At 36.7% G+C, this 24,086-nt stretch overlaps 1 pseudogene; it reads left to right on the top strand.

Moving 5' to 3' along the window:
- Window positions 1-1,229: 1,229 nt before the first annotated feature.
- Window positions 1,230-11,403, top strand: LOC149534066 (subtilisin-like protease 4; annotated as a pseudogene).
- Window positions 11,404-24,086: the final 12,683 nt, after the last annotated feature.

Below are 24,086 nucleotides of genomic sequence, written 5' to 3'. Positions count from 1 at the left end.
AGAAAAAAATCCATGGATAACATTTAAGTTTAAGGGAGCCTTGAAAACCTTATGTTCTTTGTTGTGAGGCTTGAGTCTTTTGTGTTATCTTCTTTTGCACAATTTAAGCTTTCAATTACTTTTATTTTTAGGCTATTATCAATTTACTAGATTTGAGTTATTATTGTGAAACACTTTATATATTTTCTTTATTCATTTTAATTGTGTTTCAAATCCCCTAACAATTTGATTGTAAAAGAATTTCAAGGTCCCTTACAAAATTGTTCTCCCTCGGATCAAACTCTTATCAAGTGGTCTCATTTCAAAAATTTAATCTAAAATTGAAAAAGTCTATATCAAACCTAAAGACTTATTACATTATTAATAAGGATGAGTTTGTTGATACTCTCATGAATATATTAATATAGTACAGTAATTATAATATATTAATAATATTATTATTATAAAAGTAGTATTCATATCATAATATTAGTAATAAGACTAATATAATATCTTAAGTAAGATGATTACGTTAGATTAATTTCATATATCTCTCTTATATTATTCAAAATGAATGTACATGTTTAATTTTACAAAATATAAAAATGAAATAATATGATATTTATAAACTAATTTTTAAAAGTACTTATTTTTCCTATAAAAATTAATTTTCTCATAATTAAGAAGCATAACTATACACACTACCATTCATCATAAAACCCAAAAATATAAGAACTATGTTTTCTTCTTTTCACAATAAACTTTTTATATTTTTTATAATACTATAGATTTTTTTTAAAAATTTAATATATCTCTATCTCTAGTTTAGAAACTATAATTATAAAATATAAATATAATAATAATCTATTCCTAGCTTCTTAAATATGTTCTCTGAAATTTAATGGTTTATGTCATTCCGAATGCTTTTTATCTGCGAAAAAATATAGAAAAAGAGAGGATATTTTATGGATTCTGAGATTTGGGAGAATTGTATACTTCAACAAAATCGAAAAGAAATCGTGAAATCAAACGTATTCGCGCAACAAAATATGTACTGTAAGATAACGAAACTAAGGAAGGGAAAAATTTTAGTGAACTGAAAGGTGGAGGAATTAGTTGAGGAAATAGCCATTTTCATAGCCCAAACTGGATGTCGATGTCCATGTACCAAGTTTGTTTTGCGCACAAATACCAGAGGCTCACCTTGGAATCTTATACTTTCCAGATAATTTCTCCCGATCCTAGCAAAGATGGGCATTTCGGGGAGATCATTTTCTGAATACGTGATGAAGTTATTCTTTGTATCAATGGCGATCACGATAATTATGGACGACCCGGATGTTCTCGCAGAGGCAACCGAAGAGTCACAGATCTATATCGTCCGTGTGGAGCAACCAGAAGAGAGCCCACAGAGCCTTGACGAGCTAAAGATGTGGTATTCATCGTTTCTACACAAAGCAAAAGCAGCAGGCGGAGGTGCGAATCTAGTGCATGCGTATGAGAATGTCATGACTGGATTCGCTGCGCGGTTAACGAGATCGCAACTTGAGGCAATGCGAAAGATCCCAGGTTTTGTGCATGCAAGTCCTGATAAAGCGTTGCACTTGCTGACCACATATTCTGCAAAGTTTATGGGCCTCGAACCAAGCCATGGCCTGTGGCAAAGATCTAACACGGGCAAGGGAATCATAATTGGATTAGTGGACTCGGGCGTGTGGCCGGAGAGCCCTTCGTTCAAGCCAGACGCCAACATCGGCGCCGTGCCTTCTCGCTGGAAAGGAATCTGCCAGACGTCACCCGATTTCAATAAGTCGAGTTGCAAGAACAAACTGATCGGGGCGAGAAATTTCACCGGGGAAGGAACGGTGAGGGACTCGGTGGGACACGGCACTCATACTGCGTCCACTGCGGCCGAGAGCCCCGTTACAAAGGCCGGACTCTTTGGCAACGCTCACGGAACCGCGTAGGGAATGGCGCCGGGTGCTCATGTTGCTGTCTACAAGGTTTGCATGGGGTTGGATTGCTTAGGATCTGATGTTCTGGCGGGGATGGACGCCGCCATTTCCGACGGCGTGGACGTGCTCTCGATCTCTCTTGGCGGCGAGCCAAGTGCTTTTTATTTGGACGAGATTGCCATAGGGGCCTTTCATGCCATGGAAAGGGGCGTTTTTGTGAGCTGAGCGGCAGGAAACGAAGGGCCGGGGGAGCCCTCGGATCTCTCCAACGGCGCGCCTTGGATGATGACGGTCGGCGCGAGTTCCATGAACAGACATTTCGTTGCGAATGTGAAGCTCGGAGACGGAACAATTCTGCCTGGCGAGTCGCTCTCCCATGGCAAGGGTAGCCAAACCAAAGAATTGGGGCTCTTTCAGACGGATTTGTGCGGGGATGGGTTTCTGGATCCACGTCGTATAAAAGGAAAGCTGGTGTTGTGCACGCCAGGCAGCCTTGCTTCACAATTGCAGCAGGGAGAAGCTGTTCGAGAGGCCGGAGGTGCCGGCGTGATATTCGCTAACGATAATTTTACCGGGGAGGAAGTCACCTTGTTCCCTCAGCTTTTGCCCTCGACATGCCTCGGTTTTAAGGAAGGACTTGCCCTGGCGGCCTATATAAATTCTACCAAGAACCCAACGGCGGCTATTCAGTTCGAGGGCACTGTCGTCGGCGCCGCCACCAATATTTCGGCGCCGGCGGTGGCGTCTTTTTCGTCCCGCGGGCCCAACCTGATAAGCCCCGAAATTCTGAAGCCCGACGTAATAGCTCCTGGGTTTGCCATCATTGCAGCTTGGCCTTCAAATCAGAGTCCTTCGGGCCTCCCCGAAGATAAGCGAACAGTGAGTTTCAACATCTTGTACGGCACGTCAATGGCCACTCCACATGTGACCGGGGTGGCTGCTTTGCTTAAAAATGCTCACCCGGAATGGAGCCCGGCGGCCATTAAGTCCGCACTTGTTACCACTGCAGATTACCTGGATAAGAAAGGTGGGCCAATTCTTGAAGGTGGAAAGAATTTCATGCCCGCAGATATTTTTGCTACGGGCGCTGGGCGCATACATCCCGAAAGAGCAGCCGATCCAGGCCTTGTTTATGACCTTAGCCCCAACGATTATATTCCTTATCTCTGTGGGCTGAATTACACAGAATCCCAACTTCGCTTGATCCTAAACAGGAAAGTTGTGTGCCCTTCCAATCATGAAAGCACTCTCCCTGGTAACCTCAATTATCCGTCTTTTTCTCTTGTTTTAAATGAAACAAGTTATATCACCTGGAGAAGACTTGTGACTAATGTTGGAGCCGCGAAATCCACGTACACTGTCAAAATTGATCCTCCCAGGGGAGTGGATGTGACTATGAATCCAACGTCTTTATTGTTAATTATTGTTAGTTGGACAGCTGTTATTTCTGACCCGAAAATAGCAGTAGTATTTATGGGTAGCTTGGACAGCTGTTCGTCCTTATCTATGAATAGCAGTAGTATTTATGAGTGGTTTGGACAGCTATTTGTCCACTTGCCAAGAATTAGTAAATGGTTATTATTTACTAATTTTAGAGATTCCCTTTTGGACACCTTGCAACCAATTCTATTATTGGCTGTCGAGTTGTCTTAATCTCAGCCGTTGGTTTGATTTAATCTCAGTCGTTGGTTTACCAATAGGAGTAGTATAAAAAGGGGTCATTGGGTCTTTTGGATCAACAAGTTTTGGAAAAAAAGTTTGCAGTGTTAGCAAACAGTCTTGCAGTGTTAGCAAGGGCGCAGTGTTAGCATGGGGATAGCAGTGGTGAATATCAGCGAGAGAAATTAGGAGGTTGTCGGAGTTCTGCCAGTGAGAGGCAAGGAATTTTGTATCTCTTGATTTGCTGAAGTTTAATATAATTCCTCATCTGTAGAACTGGTTTTCCCTTAGGGGTTTTTCCAGAGACAATTTGTTCAAAAATATTGTGTTCATTGTGGTGCGCATTTCTTTCCGTATTTTATAAGTGAAGTTGCAGTTGTGTTATTTTTCGATATTAGTTGAGAATTTATTTTCAGCAGTTTAATAATCGTTTGTGATAGGAGATTAATAATCAGTGACTGCAATAGTTGATTTTTCACATGGTATCAGAGCATTGTTAAGGGTAGAAGAGTTTTTCCCTAGAAAAGAAATTTTGATCTCTTTAGATTTATTATTGCTTTAAACCCTTGAGATGGCTTTAGCTGGTTTGAGAGATCAGGATAGATTGGATGGTGCCTCAAATTTTGGTGTCTGGAAGGCCAGAATTTCTTTATTGTTGGAAGAGAATGGTATCAAGGATTATGCTACCAGTGGTTTACCTGTACCAACAGATGCAACACAGCTTGCAGCATATAGGAAGGATGATGCCAAAGCGAGGAGGATTATCCTTGATGGTGTCAAGGATCATATTGTTCCACATATCTCGGAGCTAGATACAACGAAGAAGATGTGGGACGCCATTCTAAATCTGTACCAGAATGCTGCCACCAAAAAGAAGTTGATTCTCAGAGAGAAGCTAAAGAATACTCGGATGAATCAGGGAGAAGACGTCACAAGTTACCTCACTAGGCTCAGACTTGTCAAGGATGAGTTAGCAGCTATTGGAGATAGCCCTAGTGATAATGAGCTAGTGAGAATAGCCTTAAATGGGTTTACTAAACAATGGAATGTCTTTGCTCAAGTTGTCAGTGGACGAGATACTTTACCGAGTTGGGATCGACTATGGACTGATTTCACTGAGGAGGAGTTTAGACTAAGTCTTGTCAATGGGGCCAACAAGAGTCAAAAAAATGAGGTAGAACAAGAGAACATTGCCCTAGCGGGGAAAGGGAAAGCAAAGAAGGGATCTAGCAAAGGATCAAATTCACAAAGTGAAAAGAAGAAGAAGGAACTTTCTAAGGTCAAGTGCTTTGGATGTCACGAGTTTGGCCACTATGTCAGTGATTGCCTAGAGAGGAAGAAGGGTAAGAAGCAGGTTGCAGCTTTAGCAAGTGCAGAAGAACTCTCCAGTAGAATGGAAGATGAGTTTGCACTCATAGCTTGTATGGTTAGCTCAACCTCACAGTGTGTTTGGTTTATAGATAGTGGGGCATCATTTCATATGACACGAGTTAGAGAGTACTTCTCCAGTTACAAGGAGGAGGACACCAACATCCAGATTTCTATGGGAAACTTGTCCAAACTCAACCCTGTTGGGAAAGGGACTGTTCAGTTTCAGAGGGAGAATGGAAAGATAATTTCACTTCATGATGTATTTTATGTGCCAGGCTTAGGTATCAATTTGATTTCTGTATTTGTTCTTCAGGATAGGGGGTATAATGTACTCTTTAGAGGGACACATGTGTTGATTAAGCACAAGGATTGGAAATCACCCATAACTATTGTAGTTCGGAGTGGTCGCATTTATAGATTGCAGTTTGATACTCCTAAGGCACTTATGAGCAACAGTAATCTTAGAGATCTTGGAGAGCTATGACATAGGAGGATGGGCCATATTCATCATAGAGCACTTAGATTTCTTCGTGAGACCGTGACAGGTGTTCCAGAGGTGAGCACAGAGCATGACGATGTATGTAAGGGATGTGTGTTGGGGAAGTTTGCGAAAGCATCTTTTCCAAGGAGTGACACCAGATCTAAGGGTGTTCTTGATCTAGTACATTCAGATGTTTGTAGACCAATGTCGACGAAATCTCTCAGAGGATATGAGTACTACGTTACTTTTATTGATGATTTCTCTAGAAAGACCTGGATATACTTCTTGAAGACTAAGGATGAGGTTTTTAGTTGATTCCAAGAGGGATGAGGTTTTTAGTTGATTCCAAGAGTTCAAGGCTCTTGTGGAGAACTCGACAGGGAAGAAGATAAAGGTTCTTCGGTCAGACAATGGAGGTGAGTACAAAGGAAATGTCTTCCAGGAGTTCTGCACCAGAGAAGGAATCAAGAGAGAATGGACTATTCCTTACAATCCATAGCAGAATGGAGTTGCTAAGAGGAAGAACCATTCTATATCGGAGGCAGCAAGAGCTATGCTACATGACCAGGACATGCCCCATTACTTATGGGTAGAGGCATGTAATACAGTAGTCTACATTCAGAATAGAGTTCCACACAAGGTGCTAGGGAAGATGACACCAGAGGAGGTTTTTACAGGAAAGAAGCCAAATGTTAGTCACTTCAGGATATTCGGGAGTTTGGCATATTGCCATATTCCTGGAGATACACATACAAAGTTAGATCAGACTGCAGAGAGGGGGTACTTTGTTGGGTACAGTGAGACTTCAAAGGCATACATGATTTTCATTCTAGGGACTAAAAGAATTATTGCAGACGGGATGTCAAGTTCATGGAGGACAAGGCATTCATGAGATCCAAAGATTTGCCAGCAGATGATCATAGTGAGCAGCCAACAGAAGCTCCAAGACCAAGTCAAGGGCAGCAAAGCTCAAGTACAGTTACCAATATGAGTGTAGACTCAGTTAGTGAAGATTCACAGAGTATGGAGCAATAGGTGCAATAGGAAATGCATCTAGAAGACTTAGAGGTTGACATTTCATCCTCTACAGTTGGCAGCAGGAACCATCTAGTTCCAAATACACAAAGGGATACTTAGGAGTTTGTGGGAGCTCTTAGGAAGAGTACAAGACAACGAAGACAACCAGCCAAGTTCAATGACTATGTGGCATTAGTTAGTCAGTTGGTAGATAGTGAGACTTCTAGCTATCAGGAAGCTGCAGAACATCAGGTATGGCGAGATGCTATGGTTGAGGAATATTCTTCAATAATACAGAATGATGTGTGGGAGGTAGTACCTAGACCAACAGATAGGGTTGTAGTTGGATCACGCCTGATCTATAAGATAAAGCACGGTGTAGATGGTAGCATTGAGAAATACAAGGCTAGGTTCATGGCAAAGGGCTTCTCTCAGAAGGAGGGAATAGACTATGAGGAGACATTTGCTCCAGTTGCCAGGTATACTTCTATACATGCTGTAATCTCACTTGCAGCACAGATGGGATGACAAATCCATCAAATGGATGTCAAGACAACATTCCTCAATGGTGAGTTGAAGGAGGAGGTATACATAGAACAACCAGAAGGCTTTGTAGCACACAGCAAAGAGACCCACGTGTGCAGATTGAAGAAAGTATTGTACGAACTCAAGCAGGCTCCTAGAGCATGGTATGAGCGCATTGATACATACTTGTAGAAAATGGGCTTTGTGAAGAGTGAAGCAGATGCTAACCTCTACTACTTGATGGTTAGGGGTGAGATTCTCATTCTTTTTTTTTATGTGGATGACCTATTTCTTACAGGTTCACTAGGGCTCATAGTGGATTGCAAGAGGAACCTTGCAGAAGAGTTCGAGATGAAGGATTTAGGACTTATGCACTACTTTCTAGGCATGGAAGTGTGGAAGATAGATGGGGAGATTTTCCCTTGTCAAGGGAAATATTGCATTGAAATCTTGAAGAAATTTGGGATGAAGGATTGCAAAGCCATGTCTACACCCATGATCACGAATTGGAGGAAGGTAGATACATCTAAGGAGAAAGATGTAGATCCCACTTTATATAGACAATTGATTGGTTCGCTTATGTATTTGACTAACACTAAGCTAGATATAGCATTTGCAGTAAACTCTCTTAGTTAGTTCATGGTTGAACCAAAGAGAATGCATTGGATAGCGGCTAAGCATGTGCTACGTTACTTGTGTGGTATAGTCGAGTATGGGATCAGATATGTTCAAGGTGAAGGTATCAGGTTGATAGGCTATACTAATGCAGATTGGGTAGGAAGTACAACAGACAAAAGGAGCACTTCAGGGTGTTGTTTCAGCTTGGGATCCCATACTTGACTGTACCACGCAAGTAACGTAGCACATGCTTAGCTTCTATCCAATGCATTCTCTTTGGTTCAACCATGAACTAACTAAGAGAGTTTACTGCAAATGCTATATCTAGCCTAGTGTTAGCCAAATACATAAGCGAACCAATCAACTGTCTATATAAAGTGGGATCTACATCTTTCTCCTTAGAAGTATCTACCTTCCTCCAATTCGTGATCATGGGTGTAGACATGGCTTTGCAATCCTCCATCCCAAATTTCTTCAAGATTTCAATGCAATATTTCCCTTGACCAAGGAAAATCTCCCCATCTTTCTACCACACTTCCATGCCTAGAAAGTAGTGCATAAGTCCTAAATCCTTCATCTCAAACTCTTCTGCAAGGTTCCTCTTGCAATCCACTATGAGCCCTAGTGAATCTGTAAGAAATAGGTCATCCACATAAAAAACAAGAATGAAAATTTCACCCCTAACCATCAAGTAGTAGAGGTTAGCATCTAATTCACTCTTCACAAAGACCATTTTCTACAAGTATGTATCAATGCGCTCATACCACGCTCTAGGATCCTGCTTGAGTCCATACAATACTTTCTTCAATCTGCACATGTGGGTCTCTTTGCTATGTGCTACAAAGCCTTCTGGTTGTTCTATGTATACCTCCTCCTTCAACTCACCATTGAGGAATGTTGTCTTGACATCCATTTGATGGATTTGCCATCCCATCTGTGCTGCAAGTGAGATTACAGCACGTATAGAAGTATACCTGGCAACTGGAGAAAATGTCTCCTCATAGTCTATTCCCTCCTTCTGAGAGAAGCCCTTTGCCACGAACCTAGCCTTGTATTTCTTGATGCTACCATTTACACCGTGCTTTATCTTATAGATCCAGCGTGATCCAACTACAGCCCTATCTGTTGGTCTAGGTACTACCTCCCACACATCATTTTGCATTATTGAAGAATATTCCTCAACCATAGCATCTCGCCATACCTAATGTTCTACAGCTTCCTGATAGCTAGAAGGCTCACTATCTACCAACTGGCTAACTAATGCCACATAGTCATTGAACTTGGCTAGTTGTCTTCATTGTCTATCCCTGAGTATCCCTTTGTGTATCTAGAACTAGATGGTTCCTGCTGCCAACTGTAGAGGATGAAATTTCAACCTCTAAGTCTTCTAAATGCATTTCCTGTTGCACCTGTTACTCCATACTCTGTGAATCTTCACTAACTGAGTCTACACTCATACTGGTAACTATACTTGAGCTTTGCTGCCCTGGACTTGGTCTTGGAGCTTCTGTTGGCTGCTCACTATGATCATCTGCTGGCAAATCTCTAGATCTCATGAATGCCTTGTCCTCCATAAACTTGACATCTCGTCTAACAATAATTCTTTTAGTCCCTGGAATGAAAATCATGTATGCCTTTGAGGTCTCACTATACCCAACAAAATACCCCCTCTCTGCAGTCTGATCTAACTTTATACGTGTATCTCCAAGAATATGGCAATATGCCAAACTCCCGAATATCCTGAAGTGACTAACATCTGGCTTCTTCCTTGTAAAAGCCTCCTCTGGTGTCATCTTCCCTAGCACCTTGTGTGGAACTCTATTCTGAATGTAGACTGTTGTATTACATGCCTCTGCCCATAAGTAACGGGGCATGTCCTGGTCATGTAGCATAGCTCTTGCTGCCTCCGATATAGAATGGTTCTTCCTCTCAGCAACTCCATTTTGCTGTGGATTGTAAGGAATAGTTCATTCTCTCTTGATTCCTTATCTAGTGCAGAACTCCTGGAAGTCATTTCCTTTGTACTCGCCTCCATTGTCTGACCGAAGAACCTTTATCTTCTTTCCTGTCGAGTTCTCCACAAGAGCCTTGAACTCTTGGAATCGACCGAAAACCTCATCCTTAGTCTTCAAGAAGTATATCCAGGTCTTTCTAGAGAAATCATCAATAAAACTAACATAGTACTCATATCCTCTGAGAGATTTCATCGACATTGGTCCACAAACATCTGAATGTACTAGATCAAGAACACCCTAAGATCTGGTGTCACTCCTTGGAAAAGATTCTTTTGCAAACTTCCCCAACACACATCCCTTACATACATCGTCATGCTCTGTGCTCACCTCTGGAACACTTGTCACGGTCTCACGAAGAAATCTAAGTGCTCTATGATGAATATGGCCCATCCTCCTATGCCATAGCTCTCCAAGATCTATAGGCTATACTGATGCAGATTGGGCAGGAAGTACAACAGAAAAAAGGAGCACTTCAGGGTGTTGTTTCAGCTTGGGATCAAGAGTTGTATCTTGGTTCAGTAGGAAGCAAAAGTCTGTGGCTCTAAGTTCAGCAGAAGCAAAATACATAGTAGCTAGCATGGCGACATGTGAAGCTATATGGCTTCGAAAGTTGTTAGTAGCCTTGTTTGGTCAGAAGGTTGAGACTACTGTGATACATTATGACAATCATAGTTGCATCAAGTTGTCTGAGAATCTAGTGTTTCATGATAGGTCTAAACATATAGATATCAGATATCACTTCATCAGAGATTGTGTACAAAGAGGAGTTGTTCGACTAAAATGCATACCTACAGATGAGCAGGTAGCAAACATTCTAACGAAGGCTTCGAGAAAGACCAAATTTATATTCTTTAGAGATAAGATGGGTGTCATGCAGAACAGCTTCCTCGCTAAGAGGGAGTGTTAATTATTGTTAGTTGAATAGCTATTATTTTTGACCCGAAAATAGTAGTAGTATTTATGGGTAGCCTTGACAACTGTTCATCTTTATCTACAAATAGCAGTAGTATTTATGGGTGGTTTGGACAGTTGTTTGTCCACTTGCCAAGAAGTAGTAAATGGTTATTATTTACTAATTTTAGAGATTCCCTTTTGGACACCTTGCAACCAATTCTATTATTGGCTATCAAGTTGTCTTAATCTCAGTTGTTGGTTTGATTTAATCTCGATCATTGGTTTACCAATAGGAGTAGTATAAAAAGGGGTCATTGGGTCATTTGGATCAACAAGTTTTGGAGAAAAAGTTTGCAGTGTTAGAAAACAATCTTGCAGTGTTAGCAAGGGCACAGTGTTAGTGTGGGGAATATCAACGGGAGAAATTAGGAGGTTGTCAGAGTTCTGCCAGTGAGAGGCAAGGAATTTTGTATCTCTTGATTTGCTAAAGTTTAATATAATTCCTCATTTGTAGAACTAGTTTTCCCTTAGGGGTTTTTCCAGGGACAATTTGTTCAAAAATATTGTGTTCATTGTGTTGCGCATTTCTTTTCGTATTTTATAAGTGAAGTTGCAGTTGTGTTATTTTTTGATATTAGCTGGTAATTTATTTTCAGAAGTTTAATAATCGTTTGTGATAGGAGATTAATAATTAGTGACTGCACTAGTTGATTTTTCACACTTATCGTTCAGAGCAGTGATGGAGAGGAAGAATTATAGCGTTACATTTTTATCACAAAATTTCAATCCTTCCAAGTCAGGCTTCTCCCAAGGCTCAATTACGTGGGTTTCAAGCGCTAATGGTTACAGTGTAAGAAGCCCCGTTGCAGTCTCCTGGAAGACAAGCTGATCACATGTAATGTAATTTCAATGACCATATATGTTTGAATTCGAGGTCTACTATTCATATCTATATAACTGAATGTGTGAGATTCAATTATGTTATGGGCTAAAATTTACAGAAATATGGTTGATCTGATTATTTATTTTTTATAAAAGTTAATTGTGTATAATCTGAATATCAATATTTTATATAACATTTAGAAGTTAAATCTTGATAGGGATATCACAATTTAGGAATTAAGTAGTTTTCTTTCTTATTTGTTGACATAAGATTCACTTCATATGATGCTACAAAACTTGGGACATAAGATTTATGGCACAAATTTTAGATTATAAAACATAAGATCATAAATCTCTTTAACAATGCATGGGGATGAATTTTAGTGGCCATAAAAATATCAGCACTTCACCAACACACTAAGTGACAATTATTTTAATTTATATTATATAGTATAATTTTTCTTCTAAAAGATTCATTATTAGTTATAAATTTACAAATATAATGTTAAAATTATATACATAATGACAAAAAAGATAAGACTTGATTTCTTCATTTTCCAATAAAAAATAGGAACTTTCTTTTCTTTTCTTATTGAAAATGGCAACATTCTTTTCACTATTATTTTTTGTTATTATATTTTTTTATGAATACAAATTATTGTGATTTCCTTATCACCAATAGAAACTTTCCTTTCACTTTATGGCTATATTCATTTTATGAGTTTTTACAAGTACAAAAACTATTTTATTTTATATCTTTGGTACTCTACATGAATTTTATATATAATATATAATTATGCTTGTATATATTTTAATATTGTTTATAAGTCTACTCAAAAGTCATCAAGATATAAGATATAATGGAAAGAAGAGATTAAGTGTAAATTTGTATCTTAATGTATTCAGTATCTGTCCATTCTTTGATCTACAAATGAAGTTTATAAAATAAACAAGTGCCACATAATGACTTGTATTTGTCGTAATTGTAATAAGCTAATTAGGTAGAATAGTATATTATTTTTTAAGATAAAAAATTAATAATTATAAGAAAAGTTAAAATGGTTGTAATCATAATTTAATTAATATTATAATTTATTATTATATTTTAGATGAAACTTTTGAAATATTTTATTTAAGTTAAGAAATTTTTTAAATCAAATGATTTCTTCACTTTAATATTAAACTAAAATAAAAAATAATCCCTAAAAATACTAAATATAATATTTTGAAAAAAAGTTAATTAAAATAAATTTAAAAAAATTGTAAACTGGTGGTTAACAGTTTGTCCTTCGATTAGATTTTATAATCTTGACTCTTTGATACCCAATGTTTGGAGAAACAAAAGGATGTTTACCAACAAATGGGTCAGTTTATGTATTCTATCACCGCCCTCTGAATTGATTAAGGATAGCTCCCTATGATTCGTGCAATAATATGCAATGAATATGTCTTTATGTGATAAAAAAATTCTTGATATTATAAGCTCTTAACCTAAGAGTAGTAAAGGATAACCAAGTTGTTTGTAGGCACAAACAACTTAGGCAAGATGTAGATTTGGACAACCTATCACACCCAATGGAATGTAATGGACTATCTTGAGATTCTCGACCTTAAATTCTATCCTAAATGCAAATTACTAATCTAAATGCAAAAGACTTGAATGGAAGAGGAAATGCACATGAGAGAAAATGGAATTGATTTTGACTAACAAACTTGAATGAAATAGAATTCAACAAGTTACCAATAGATTCATACACATCTATCCTTCAAGTCCCAATGAACTATCTAGCATAATATGAAATCAAATGAACAAGAGAGGAAGTGAAATCATATATGAAAGAAGTGAATGGAATCACCTTAACTGTAAATATCAAAATGGAATGGAATCCACCTGATTATCATAGGATCACATATAATTGTCTTTCAACTCTTAGTGTAGAACTGATCTATGCATGGGCAACAAAACATGACATGAAAATAGGGTAAATGGAATTACAGACCAATTCACCATCAAGTTTTCTAACCTCTGCATTATCAAACGAGGTTACATTTATAGGTATTTGTTATCCTTTCTAATTCTAGGAGAGAAATAGTCATAACATAAAAGAGAATAAATCTGAAAATATCTAGTCATATGAACACATGACATCCCTTCCATTGATGATTCTGAATCCATGATATTCCTAAAAACATACCATGATTGTTCACCTTCATGCAATCTCAGAAAATCATTTATTCTTCAGTTTCTATCATTTCATACCAAATCCATATATTTCATATTTCAATGGTTATCAAAACTTTGAATTCTCATCATTGATCTCAAATTGACACTCAAGATTAAAATGCTATAACTTTCCTTTATAGCTTCCTCCATGGGTCCACCATTCCACATATCAAATGGTCACTTTCCTACATTGTCTAAACTTCACACAACTTTGGAAAGTGGGAAAGTGCATGTTGTAGATCTTCCAAGATCTACCAGCAGTAATAAATCATTGTTAAGCTTCTCCTTTGCAGCATAGGTCCCTCTTTCCAGCTACGTACATTGTGGCATACATGTGGTAGACAAGTGACATTACTTTATTGCTTAGAAACTCTACCATTGATCCTCTTTTCTCCATGACAACTCATGACTAGATTCTGATTATAGTTCATGAAAAGTGATGGCCCATTAGACATGCGTCTCATTGTCGCTTCCTCACATTTTTTATTTCTTGAGCACTTCTAGAATGCGGAAAGTGTTGTGCATTGATCTTTTAAGATCTAATGGATTGGAACATGCACGATCTTATATTTTAAAAAAAGGGGACCCAACTAACATGTAAGACTTTGACTTTTAAAATTACCAATGAAATGTATTATTTCACTCATTTGACTTGTCAATTTGGTGAGGTGGATGACTAGATGTGCTTGATTCATTGAATTGATTCCAACTTTGGTCTTTGCCACCTTTGATCGTTTTCTTCATCATATCTACATTTTGAGTATTTGTTTTGTATTGAATTGACTTGATCTTGCTTTTTGGTTTGTTCTCATGATCTGTATATTATTCTTCACCTTCAGTCTTTAGTGTTTTCTTCTACATTTTTGTTGTATATGAACATGATTTCTTCATTCTACCTGCATCAATGCCTCTATTAGAATATTTGATCATAGAGTTAGGGTTTCTCAAAGATTTTAGGAATGCTTTCATGAAGAACTACTTCATAGCATGTATCTTTGTCTTCAACAACATTAGGAACAAGAAAATATGAATCAGTAGAATATCCAAACCTTCTTCTCATTGGGATAAAGCATGAAAAAACCCTCCCAAAACCCTAATCACCTTGCTTTGGACTGATGCATTGCTCACATGATTCTTGCATTAGGTTAACTCCAAGGAATGATGAGAATAAAGATCATCCTATAAGCAATCTAGACTCAGACTCAGGAATTTGACACTTGACCTGATTCAAAACCTTAAGGAAAAATATATGAACTAAAATTTGGGCAGCAACTAGCTCTATCTGGGGATTTAAGCATGATAATGCTTGAAAGAATCCAAGAAATCTCTAGTTCTGCACAAGGGTGACAACTTGGAAACTTTTGAAATATTTTATTTAAGTTAAGAAATTGTTTAAATCAAATGATTTATTCACTTTAACATTAAAATAAATAAAAAATAATCCTTGAAATACTAACTATAATATTTTGAAAAAAAAGAAGTTAATTGAAATAAATTTAAAAAATTGTAAACAAACTATGAGTATAAAGAATAATTTACCTTAATTTTTCAAATATTTTGTTTCTTAAGTTCAACAAAATTGAATCTAAATTATTTCTTCACTTTTTAACATTCAATCAAATAAAATACCAACTATAACATTTAAAAAAAATCAAATTTATACTCTGATTAAAATAGATTGTAATGCATATAAACAAAGCAATGCAAATTGAATATAATTAAAGAACAAGTCATGTGAACCTCAATTTCTAATTTTTCAAACCAATTGAGTAATTTGCCTAATATTTTTAGCATCCAAAAATATCACCTACTTGTACGAGTAGTGTTTCCTAGAAATCTGGTCATATAAGACCCAAATTCTATTAGCCAATTAGGTTGAAATAATATAATATTTCCAATTTTTTAAAGTAAAAAATGTCCATGCTTACTTTACAAAAATCCAAATTGAAAATAAAACAAATTCTTAAATCTAATTGGTTGAAATAAATAATGTTAATCACCAGTTAAGAAAATGTGATTGCAATAGTATAGCCTACAAAAAATACAATAAGTCGATGCTTCCATAATTGGCTTCATGCAGCAAAGATAAATGGGATAGATAATGTGTGGAAATTATTTGAAAAAATGCAAAAGAAAATAGTTCAATTATCTTGCTTTTAGTGCTATACTTACATGCATGCATACGCTCATTCTATGACACACTTTGTTTCTATTTATTTTCCTATTTTTTATTGTGTAGGTGGCTAAGGTGAAAGTTATCCATTGTAATCTAAATCTAGTATAAGATGAGGATTTGACTCTCTCTCTCTCTCTCTCTCTCTCTCTCTCTCTCTCTCTCTCTCTCTCTCTCTCTCTCTCTCTCTCTCTCTCTCTCTCTCTCTCTCTCTCTCTCTCTCTCTCGTAAGAAAGAAAATATATTATTTAATTTTCAAAGTGCTTGTAAAATTTTTAAATTTTTATCAAACAAAGTGGCAAACCACCATACCATTCTATTAAGGAAGATTGCTTCAAAGGATCATGGAAGAAAGAGCCAGTGGAAATTGTACTATTTATTTTAGTGTTTAGACTTAGTATATTTAGTAATGACTTATAAATCAAAAAATTATTGTAAATTTCTTGAATCTTCACAACATTCTTTTAAACTTCCCTATTGTTCCAAATGGCGTAAACATTGACATTAGGTCCCTTGAATTCACTACAAATATTTTTCATCACTTTCTTTCATCTTCCAATTTTTTCCTTATAATCTAAATTTTGTTCTAATCATAATTTTTAGTTATCTATGATTGATATTATATCTAGATTTTTGAAGATTAAATTACAAAAATGAGAGAAAAGTGGTTCTGCATTTGGTTTCTTAAATTATTTAATTATTAAATAAAAACTCCAATATATCACTTAAACCCCCTTAGGGAGAACATATTGGGAAGCACATGAAGCATCAACGAGGTAGTGGAAACACTAGCAACATGCACCACCACTGCAAGAGTGTGCTACCTTCTTAGTTGGTTACCTCCTAGATGTTACTTAACATGACAATTTTAAGGTTCTCAAAAGTGCACTTCTCATTTTTTTCTAAGATGACATTGTTATGATTAATTTTAATCTCTAGTACTTTACTTTACTTTGCACTCACTTTGCATTCATCCTTCCCTCTTATTGTGTTTTCTTAACCAATCTAGGATAGGTGTCCTATCTAACTTGGTCTAAGTTTGTGTTTGTGGATTTTACCCAATTTGGTAGCCTTGTACATTTAGTTTATTCTTTTTTAGATTTAATAACAATCCTTATAGAATATTTTTAGCATGTAATGCTAATCCTTCAGATTTAGGCTCAATTTAGTTGCAACTTGCACAACACTAAGATCATTCATTTCTTTCCAATGCATATATAGTAGCTTGCTAGAACAAAAATTTGGAGAATGTAATAGAACTCACCCACCTCATTGCTAATGCAAGTCCCCAATATCAAATAAACCCAATCTACTTAAATAACTAGTATAAACTAAAACATAAAATCTCACATAAAATAGAAAGGTGGAAAGACAAGGTTACTTAGGTTTCTATCAAGATTTAAATGATTTCATAGTCTAAATAGGCACATAAAAGGTTAAACTTGCATGACTATGTATACTACTATGAGTTGTTATAACGTATAATTCAAGGTTGAAACCTTACTATTTCTTCGAGGTTTATGGTGTAACAATAGCATAGATTCAAATTTTCCACTCTTATCAAATAAGAAATTTTTTTCCCAAATTGAGGAAGGTAAATAATTTTTTAGGAAAACTATTAACTCTAAAAAATGCCTAGATTTCACTTTTCCTATTTACAAATGCAATTGTACATAAATTTGGAAGACTTCTTCCTATTATTCTTGCTTATGAGTGATGTCAACATATTGGCCCAACACATCATGAAATTATTGTAAAGTTTGTGTTTGGATGACCTATTTCTAATTAAGGGACTAAACTACATTATCTCATATTTTTCATTGTTCTTTCATGTTTTTTGACACTTGAGTTGGATCTAGCTTCATTCCCAAAGTATAAGATGGGTTATTGCATTATTATGGTTGTTAGACCTAACTCATGCTTTGCTATGGAGTTTTGAAATAGGTATTAAGGATTCAAAGGAAAACAATGATCAACACCTTTTTTAATAACTAAGAGCTATAGCACTAGTGCATGATGATGCCTTCAGCCATATTTTATTGTATCCTATAAATCAAAGAATAACAAATTTTTGAAGATTGTAGATGGTATGGTACATATCCATTATTTTCAATAGTATGATACCTATAAAAAGTTGAACATTTTGTAAAGCTATATCATACATGGCCATTCTAATTTAAACATTTTTATGAAGAAAATATTATCATATAAATTATCTCTTTATAAATATTTGTATTCACTCTTGTTATGGCTCGCTAATGTTATCTCTTTAGCCATTTAGAAATATTTAGCTTAAATAGTCATGAGGCTTAATTTTAAACTCTTAAAAAAAACAAAATTACTTGATGAGTGCCTTAAATCTTTTTGAACAATATTCATATCATAAGCCTTGCACTAAGAATAATAACCAATGAGGATGGAAGAAATGCATTGACATGTATTAATTTTTAACATTCATTTTTAATGATTGAACTTTGGTAGGCCTAGATAAGTTTCAAGAGAGATGCCTCCTAGTAGCTAAGAATGCCTATCACCTTTTCCCTCAAATTAGTAATGGTATTAAAGAAAAAGACTTTTCTTTTCTGGTAATTTATACACTCACCAAAGACTAGCACATATTGATTCAAGGTGTCTTTCCATTCTCTAGCTTCATGGATGGAGGAGATGTTGATTAAGAAGGTATCATCCATGAATTGTTGTATGATTTATGCGGGGTACTAGGACACAAATTTATATGCCCTTAATTCTATTAGAGTTAGTCAAAGAAAATAAATGCATTCTTAACACTTCTACTACAATATTAAAATGATAGGGAGATAGGGCGTCACCTTGGCGAAGACCTTGGGAGGAAGAAAAGAAATTTCCAAGGGCACCATTAATGATCGCCGAGAAAGTAACAGTGGTGACGACATTAATTATAATATTGTTAACCTTCTCATTAAAGCCAAGTTTGGTGAAAATAGCAAAGAGGAATTCATGCCTAACCTTATCATAAGCTTTGGAAATATCTAGTTTATGTGGCATACCTAGTTGCTTGGACCTTTCCATAGAGTATATTACCTCATGGATGGTTATAACCACATCAGGAATCTGCCTCCAAGGAATGAAGCCATTTTGAAAGGGGCCAATAAATTTATCCAACAGGGGCTTGATGTGACTCACCATAACCATAGCAAGCACCTTATAAAGAGTGTTACATAGGCTGATGGGTTGGAAGTCTTCTAGTCTCTGAGGGTCCTCCATCTTAGGAATGAGAACAATGAAGGTCTGGTTAAGTTCCTTTAGAAGCTTTCATGTCTTGAAAAAGTCACAAGTAGCATGGATAATGTTGTACTTGATAATATCCCAAAATCCCTATAAGAAAGGAGGAAATCATGACTGGGGGATTTAAATTGGTCCATATTTAAAATAGTCATTCTGACTTCCTCTTCATTGACCTTGCATGTCATCTTCTCATTCATCTAATGATTTACCACCAATTGAAATGACCCCGTAAATATCACTTTGGTTATTGTTATTGACCTAGGCTACTGGGGGTTTATTCATTTCCCAGAAATAGGAATTGACTTTATCCTCTATCTATTCCATTTTAGTGACCTCATGGCCAATATCATCCATTAGACTATTGATAGTGTTTCTCTTTTTTGTTCTTGAGGCCAATCTATGGAAAAACATTTCATTTTTGTCTCCCTCCTTTAACCATTGGACCTGAGTTCTTTGTTTCTTATCTAGACCACTCAAGGGATTTGTTGGTGGGGGGGGATTCCAATGCCATATCTCATCGCATTCCTTTTATAAGCCTAATAATCTATTGGGCTACCCCTAAACTAGTAGTGGCTTGTTCCCTAAAGATACTATTATTCTTTTCCTTCTAGATATGCCAAGTGACATAAGGGGGGATAATTTATTGCAAATATTTTAGACATAGGTAAGCAGTCAGACCTTTCTAATAAAAAGTTGGTAGGCTAGAAAGGGAAAATCTTGAGTAATGCTAGGAAACTCAAACTCCTCTCAGCCTCCTTATAGGGCATCCCAATATATTTCCTCTCCATTTTCAAATTCTAAGTAGGTTTAGAGAAATTATTGATAAAATCCAGTAGAAATTCCTATGGTTTGGCACTAAAGAGAAGTCAAGAATGAATTTGGTTAGCTAGGATAAAGGCTGTCAACCAAAAGCTCTTGGAGGTCTACATTTAAGAGGAATAGGAAACTTGAATAAGGCCATGTTAACTAAAATATCTTGGAATTTGATGAGATCCTAGGGCAGCAAGTGTAATGTTTTCAAGGCTAAATATCTTGGAGGTTTGTCTCCTCGAAAATTCCTTGGGTATAGGTTCTCCCCCAAGGCTCCAAGATCTGGAACAATGTGGTTAAAACTAGAAAGATCCTAAAAAAGGGGTGTCACTAGATTATGGGGAATGGTAATTCCGTTAACTTCTAGGAGGATAAATGGATTCAAGATAAGCCACTCATGCATACTAAATTCTTATCGCTATGTGAGAAGTTTACTAGATTATATGGCCCTCATATTCGAAACTCCATCACCCCTAATAGAAAATGGGTTACTTTCCAAAACCTTCAGTCTATGGAGGTGGGGCTTTCCTAGGAGCTTCAAAACCTTCTCCATACCTATAGGATCCCCCTCAATGTGGTCAACTCCTTGGTGTGGAAACTCACACCATCAGGAGATTTTATAGTTAAGTCTTCTTACCTTTTTTGTATGGGGGGGGGGGGGGAGGAGGAGGACCAAGATGACTAGGGAAGAGCTTGGAACCCATGGATCCTAACAAAGATAAACTTCTTTTGATGGATATCTTTACATGGTTCTATCCTTACTATTGATAACCTCTAGTGCAGAGGGTGTCAATTTCCTAACTATTGTATTTTATGTCTTTGAGATGTTGAGTATATTCCAAACCTACTTAGGCACTATCCTTTTTCCATGGTTGTTTGGTAGGAAGTTCTTGCACTATGGTAGGTCCAATGGTGTATGGAGATTGAATTGAAGCAATGTATTCATTAAAAAGGTCCACCTACTCACCTATATCTCAAAAATTTGTGGTTGATTATCCCCCTTATGTCACTTGGCATATTTGGAAGGAAAGGAACAATATGATCTTAAAGGAACAAGCCACTACCAATTTAGGGGTGGCCTAATAGATTATCAAGCTTATAAAAGAATTTAGTAGGATATGGCATTGGAAAACCCCCCTCCTTTGAACCCCCTGAGTGGTCAAGATATGAAATGGGCCTCGGATTGGATTGTTGAGCCAATCATGGAACAATTTGATAATTCAAAATTCTTTGCAAGGAAGAAGATGATGTGGCACCCACCCACTCTATCTTAGTTCAAACTAAATTTGCGTGGCTTGGCCATGATGAGGAGCACTTCAATAGGAGGTGTTCTCCATAACAGCATGGGTAATATGGTGGTCACCTATTCTAGAAACTATGGAGGAGGCTCTAACAATGAAGTTGAAGCCCTATTGCTCTTGTCGGGATTGAGAATTGTAAGAGCCTATGGAATCAATAAGTTGTCCATTAAGAGGGACTCCATTCTTATTGTTAAGGCTACTAAGGGATAGGGTCAAAGAAACTAGTCAACTAAAATCATAATCGATGAAATCTAAAGGTTTATGGAAGATTACCATGAGATCCATGTGGTACACATATATTGGAAAGGAATGGAGTGGCAGATGAGCTGGCCAAGTTTGGCCATGGTGTCATGAGATTAGTGGAATGGGAGGATGTGTAATTATTTCCATCTTCAATGAAAGTGGTGATGGAAAGGAAGCATACTTTCAATAATGCCACATGAATAATCAAAATAGGTAGCAGGTTTCCATGTTTCCATGTGGGCATGAGGACAAGGCACTTCATAAAGGGCTTGTTTGGAAATATTGTATGATGATATTCATTATTGTTCCAACTATCGTAAGTATTGATTACTACCAAAAAAGGATGTAGAGGGGGATTTAGCAAGATATAGAGAACAAACTAATAATCAAAATGACATGTTACAAAACTCTTACACAAATCACAATTTGCATTGGTCATTTACGGATTGAAAGAGATCACTCACACATGCCATAGAGGGTGGATGTTTATTTTTTGGGAGACATTGCGGACCTATGATGAGTATGCAAAGCCTTTTCATTATCATTGAGGCTTTTCATTTTATATTTGGTAACTGACATACCTAGAATAAGGTTATGTCATTTCAAGAATTGGTGGTCAAACTTGGAGAAGGAATGGATGTTAGTGATTGCATTAAACCATTGGGGATGGGGGAAGGAATCCATAGCAATGAGGTGGTGATGATGTACTTACAGGAAAGAAACCTCTTACCATATATGGAGGGTATGGGGAAGCATGATGAGATTGTCTTGATGCAGTTCTTCTAGACTTGGAAGGACAAGAAGATAACTATCAATAGAATGGGATTTGAAATATCTAAGGAAACCATAGCAAGGTTCAAATATTTCATCATGGAAGGAAATAAATGATAAAGATAGGCCAAGGTCAATGATGAGGCTAGTTTGTGGATGTTTTTCAAACTCAAGGAAGAATTGATGGGAATGCATGGAGGGTTTTCATGAGAATCCCTCCCTAAGCCTTGGGACACCATCTACTATGTGATCATGTGATATATCACCCTAGAGGACTACTTTCAAGTAATTTTTTATTACCAATTCCTTATTTTGAATCACTTCAGGAATCTTGACCACATTTCCTTCTTGTATTTATTATTGCATTCACTAGAAGATTGTATTTTTAAGGAAAGAAGGAAACATGAGGAAGGTAAAACTTTCTACCTAATCCACCAGTGGTTTATGAACAAACTATATACCCAGCACCTAGCCCAAAACCTACCTCTTTGGTTAATCTTCTAGCCTCAGTCACCCCTCAAGTCTCCTTGGACCCAAGCCCTAGTCCTAGCCATAAGAAGTCCAAGAAAACCCCTGGCCTCATAGAGCTAGATTCAGATACTAAGAAGGGTTTATAGAGAACTACTTTAAATGTCTCTAGTTAGAAAAATTCAAGTCCCCCCAAGCAGGATTCCACCTCTAAGTCTTCTAATAGTAATGTCAAACCTATGAGAAAAAAGAGATTTCCTCAAGTCAAAAAGCTAGCCCCCCACCCCCTTAGCCCTTCCCACATCTCTGATACCCTGGAGGCTACCCTAGCTAGGAGTGGGAGGAAGGATATCACTTCCCCTATGAAAGAAACCAATAAAGACACTAGGAAGAAATGGAAGCATAGTCACAACAAGGCAAGACTAGAAAGGCTGGAGTAGTCCATGAGGGACCTAGTTGATAATCAAATTAGGATATGCCAAGGATTCAACACTTTGGTGGATTTCTCCACCAAGGTCATGCACTTTTTGGCCACATCTTTATACTTCTTCTAGGTTAACAATGAGGAGAAGGACCTAGGAAAGGCTACTGAGACCATACAATCCATCTATGGGTTCCTAGTGGAGGACTAGCTAAAGACCATCTTGGATAAATCGATCAAGGTGAAGGGGAAGGATGCAAATAAGGATATTCATAAGGAAAATAAGAAGGAAAAGCATGGGTAGGAAGAGGGCAACTAGCCTTGGTTCAAGTTCCTTTTCTCCAATTTTGTTATGCTCATTACTCTGAACTTGGTACCCCCAGTGGTTTAGTTTTTATGTTTATGTTGATTAATAGCAATGTTTTGTTTGGAAGTTACTAGTTTTTTTACAATTTGTTATGTACATTAGACTGAGGACTTATAGTATAGTCAATTATGCTATGGACATATTTAGTTTTCTAAAGTTTAAAGATGGCATAGGTTAGATAACTGGGAGGTTACCTCCAACTGATTCTTCAGCCTTTCTATTTCTTGGGGTCAGCCCCTTGTCTCTTTTGGTTGTTATCTAATACTTTAAAAATAATTTAATTTTAGTTGATAGATTAAATGTCCCAAGGAAGTCAAAATATGTTGTTTTTCTAAAACTACTCACTAGATTAGAAGAATTAAAAGCTTTTTTTTGTGGTGATAATGCATAAAAAGACTTCTTGTATTAATTAGGAGAATAATAAGAAAGACAATCATAATTATATTAAATGGAGGGAGAAAGGCTAATTTCAATCCCATTTAACATTCCATATCACATTTATTAAATTATATTTGTCTAATTTTTAGTTACAAATGTCCACTAGTTAATGGAAGTGTAGTTTTTATGGTCATATGTGCAAAGATTGCAACATTATTTTTTGTCTTATGTTACTTGAACCTCATACTATATATAAATATATTGAACATA

This window comes from Cupressus sempervirens, chromosome 10, assembly GCF_028749045.1.
Source record: "Cupressus sempervirens isolate cs-2001-9-10 chromosome 10, ASM2874904v1, whole genome shotgun sequence".
Classification (NCBI taxonomy): Eukaryota; Viridiplantae; Streptophyta; class Pinopsida; order Cupressales; family Cupressaceae; genus Cupressus; species Cupressus sempervirens.
Note: the sequence above shows the minus strand (reverse complement) of the source record. Positions and strands in the feature narration are given on the sequence as shown.